Genomic DNA, 4,614 nt, shown 5'->3' with positions numbered 1-4,614 from the left:
AAAAGCTTTGTTTGAATGTGTTTGACTTTCATTTGATTCAATTAACTTTATAGAATGTATCTAACTTTCGTTTTATTTAAATAGCCTTGTTTGAATGTGTTAGACTTTCATTTGATTCAAAAAGCTTTATTTGAATGTGTTTGGCTTTCATTTGATTCAATAAGCATTGTTTAATGCATTTGAGTTTCATTTGATTAAAAAAAGCTTCGTTTGAATATGTTAGACTTTCATTTGATTCAAAAAGCTTAGTTTGAATGTGTTTGACTAGCATTTTATTCAATTAACTTTGTTGAATGTATTTGACTTTCATTTGATTCAAATAGCTTTGTTTGAATGTGTTAAACTTTCATTTAATTTAAAAAGCTTTGTTTGAATGTCTTTGACTTTCATTTGATTCAAAAAGCTTTGTTTGAATGTGTTAGACTTTCATTTGATTTAAAAAGCTTTGTTTGAATGTGTTTGACTTTCATTTGATTCAATTAGCGTTGTAGAATGTATTTGACTTTCATTTGATTCAATTAGCTTTGTAGAATGTATTTGACTTTCATTTGATTCATTTAACTTTGTAGAATGCATTTCACTTTCATTTGATTTGAATAGCTTTGTTTGAATGTGTTTGACTTTCATTGGATTCAAAAATCTTTGTTTGAATATGTTTGACTTTCATTTGATTTAAAAAGCTTTATTTGAATGTGTTTGACTTTCCTTTGATTCAATTAGCTTTGTAGAATGTATTTGACTTTCATTTGATTCGAATAGCTTTGTTTGAATGTGTTTAACTCTCGTTTGATTTACTTAGCTTTTTAGAATATATTTCACTTTCATTTGATTTAAATAGCTTCATTTGAATGTGTTTGACTTTCATTTTATGCAAAAAGCTTTGTTTGACTTTCATTTAATTCAAAAAGCTTTGTTTGAATGTGTTTAACTCTCGTTTGATTTAATTAGCTTTTTAGAATATATTTCACCTTCATTTGATTTAAATAGCTTCATTTGAATATGTTTCACTTTCATTTTATGCAAAAAGCTTTGTTTGACTTACATTTGATTCAAAAAGCTTTGTTTGAATGTGTTTAACTTTCATTTGATTCAATTAGCTTCATAGAATGTATTTGACTTTTGTTTTATTCAAATAGCCTTATTTGAATGTTTTAGCCTTTCATTTGATTTAAAAAGCTTTGTTTGAATGTTTTTGACTTTCATTTGATTCAATTAGCTATGTAGAATGCATTTCACTTTCAATTGATTTATATGGCTTAGGTTGAATGTGTTTGACTTTCATTTGATTGAAAAAACTTTGTTTGAATGTCTTTGACTTTCATTTGATTCATTTAACTTTGTAGAATGCATTTCACTTTCATTTGATTTGAATAGCTTTGTTTGAATGTGTTTGACTTTCAGTTGATTCAAAAAGCTTTGTTTGACTTTCATTTGAATCAAAAAGCTTTGTTTAAATGTGTTTGACTTTCATTTTATTCATTTAACTTTGTAGAATGCATTTCACTTTCATTTGATTTGAATAGCTTTGTTTGAATGTGTTTGAATTTCTTTTGATTCAAAAAGCTTTGTTTGACTTTCATTTGAATCAAAAAGCTTTGTTTGAATGTGTTTGACTTTTATTTGATTCAATTAACTTTATAGAATGTATCTAACTTTCGTTTTATTCAAATAGCCTTGTTTGAATGTGTTAGACTTTCATTTGATTCAAAAAGCTTTATTTGAATGTGTTTGGCTTTCATTTGATTCAATAAGCATTGTTTAATGCATTTGAGTTTCATTTGATTAAAAAAAGCTTCGTTTGAATATGTTAGACTTTCATTTGATTCAAAAAGCTTAGTTTGAATGTGTTTGACTAGCATTTTATTCAATTAACTTTGTTGAATGTATTTGACTTTCATTTGATTCAAATAGCTTTGTTTGAATGTGTTAAACTATCATTTAATTTAAAAAGCTTTGTTTGAATGTGTTTAACTTTCATTTGATTCAAAAAGCTTTGTTTGAATGTGTTAGACTTTCATTTGATTTAAAAAGCTTTGTTTGAATGTGTTTTGACTTTCATTTGATTCAATTAGCTTTGTAAAATGTATTTGACTTTCATTTGAATCAATTAGCTTTGTAGAATGTATTTGACTTTCATTTGATTCATTTAACTTTGTAGAATGCATTTCACTTTCATTTGATTTGAATAGCTTTGTTTTAATGTGTTTGACTTTCATTTGATTCAAAAAGCTTTATTTGACTTTCATTTGAATTAAAAAGCTTTGTTTAAATGTGTTTGACTTTCATTTTATTCATTTAACTTTGTAGAATGCATTTCACTTTCATTAGATTTGAATAGCTTTGTTTTAATGTGTTAGACTTTCATTTGATTCAAAAAGGTTTGTTTGACTTTCATTTGAATCAAAAATCTTTGTTTGAATGTGTTTGACTTTCATTTGATTCATTTAACTTTGTAGAATGCATTTCACTTTCATTTGATTTGAATAGCTTTGTTTGAATGTGTTTGAATTTCTTTTGATTCAAAAAGCTTTGTTTGACTTTCATTTGAATCAAAAAGCTTTGTTTGAATGTGTTTGACTTTCATTTGATTCAATTAACTTTATAGAATGTATCTAACTTTCGTTTTATTCAAATAAGCTTGTTTGAATGTGTTAGACTTTCATTTGATTCAATAAGCATTGTTTAATGCATTTGAGTTTCATTTGATTAAAAAAAGCTTCGTTTGAATATGTTAGACTTTCATTTGATTCAAAAAGCTTAGTTTGAATGTGTTTGACTAGCATTTTATTCAATTAACTTTGTTGAATGTATTTGACTTTCATTTGATTCAAATAGCTTTGTTTGAATGTGTTAAACTTTCATTTAATTTAAAAAGCTTTGTTTGAATGTGTTTGACTTTCATTTGATTCAAAAAGTTTGTTTGAATGTGTTAGACTTTCATTTGATTTAAAAAGCATTGTTTGAATGTGTTTGACTTTCATTTGATTCAATTAGCTTTGTAGAATGTATTTGACTTTCATTTGATTCAATTAGCTTTATAGAATGTATTTGACTTTTGTTTTATTCAAATAGCCTTATTTGAATGTGTTAGTCTTTCATTTGATTTGAAAAGCTTTGTTTGAATGTGTTTGACTTTCATTTGATTCAATTAGCTATGTAGAATGCATTTCACTTTCACTTGATTTATATGGCTTAGGTTGAATGTGTTTGACTTTCATTTGATTGAAAAAACTTTGTTTGAATGTCTTTGACTTTCATTTGATTCATTTAACTTTGTAGAATGCATTTCACTTTCATTTGATTTGAATTGCTTTGTTTGAATGTGTTTGACTTTCAGTTTATTCAAATAGCTTTGTTTGAATTTCATTTGATTCAAATAGCTTTGTTTGAATGTGTTTGACTTTCATTTGATTCAATTAGCTTTGTAGAATGTATTTGACTTTCATTTGATTTAAATAGCTTTGTTTGAATGTGTTTGACTTTCATTTGATTCAATTAGCTTTGTAGAATGTATTTGATTTTAATTTGATTCAAATAGCTTTGTTTGAATGTGTTTGACTTTCATTTGAATCATTTAACTTTGTAGAATGCATATCACTTTCATTTGATTTGAATAGCTTTGTTTTAATGTGTTTGACTTTGATTTGATTCAAAAAGCTTTATTTGACTTTCATTTGAATTAAAAAGCTTTGTTTAAATGTGTTTGACTTTCATTTGATTCAATTAGCTTTATAAAATGTATTTGACTTTCGTTTTATTTAAATAGCCTTGTTTGAATGTGTTAGACTTTCATTTGAATTAAAAACCTTTGTTTGAATGTGTTTGACTTTCATTTGATTCAATTAGCTATGTAGAATGCATTTCACTTTCATTTTATTTATATGGCTTAGGTTGAATGTGTTTGACTTTAATTTTATTCATTTAACTTTGTAGAATGCATTTCACTTTCATTTGATTTGAATAGCTTTGTTTTAATGTGTTAGACTTTCATTTGAGTCAAAAAGGTTTGTTTGACTTTCATTTGAATCAAAAATCTTTGTTTGAATGTGTTTGGCTTTCATTTGATTCATTTAACTTTGTAGAATGCATTTCACTTTCATTTGATTTGAATAGCTTTGTTTGAATGTGTTTGAATTTCTTTTGATTCAAAAAGCTTTGTTTGACTTTCATTTGAATCAAAAAGCTTTGTTTGAATGTGTTTGACTTTCATTTGATTCAATTAACTTTATAGAATGTATCTAACTTTCGTTTTATTCAATTAGACTTTCATTTGATTCAATAAGCATTGTTTAATGCATTTGAGTTTCATTTGATTAAAAAAGGCTTCGTTTGAATATGTTAGACATTCATTTGATTCAAAAAGCTTAGTTTGAATGTGTTTGACTAGCATTTTATTCAATTAACTTTGTTGAATGTATTTGACTTTCATTTGATTCAAATAGCTTTGTTTGAATGTGTTAAACTTTCATTTAATTTAAAAATCTTTGTTTGAATGTGTTTGACTTTCATTTGGTTCAAAAAGTTTGTTTGAATGTGTTAGACTTTCATTTGATTTAAAAAGCTTTGTTTGAATGTGTTTGACTTTCATTTGATTCAATTAGCTTTGTAGAATGT

Source organism: Chenopodium quinoa, unplaced genomic scaffold (assembly GCF_001683475.1).
Source record: "Chenopodium quinoa cultivar QQ74 unplaced genomic scaffold, ASM168347v1, whole genome shotgun sequence".
NCBI classification, from domain to species: Eukaryota; Viridiplantae; Streptophyta; class Magnoliopsida; order Caryophyllales; family Amaranthaceae; genus Chenopodium; species Chenopodium quinoa.
This window is presented reverse-complemented; position numbering follows the sequence as displayed.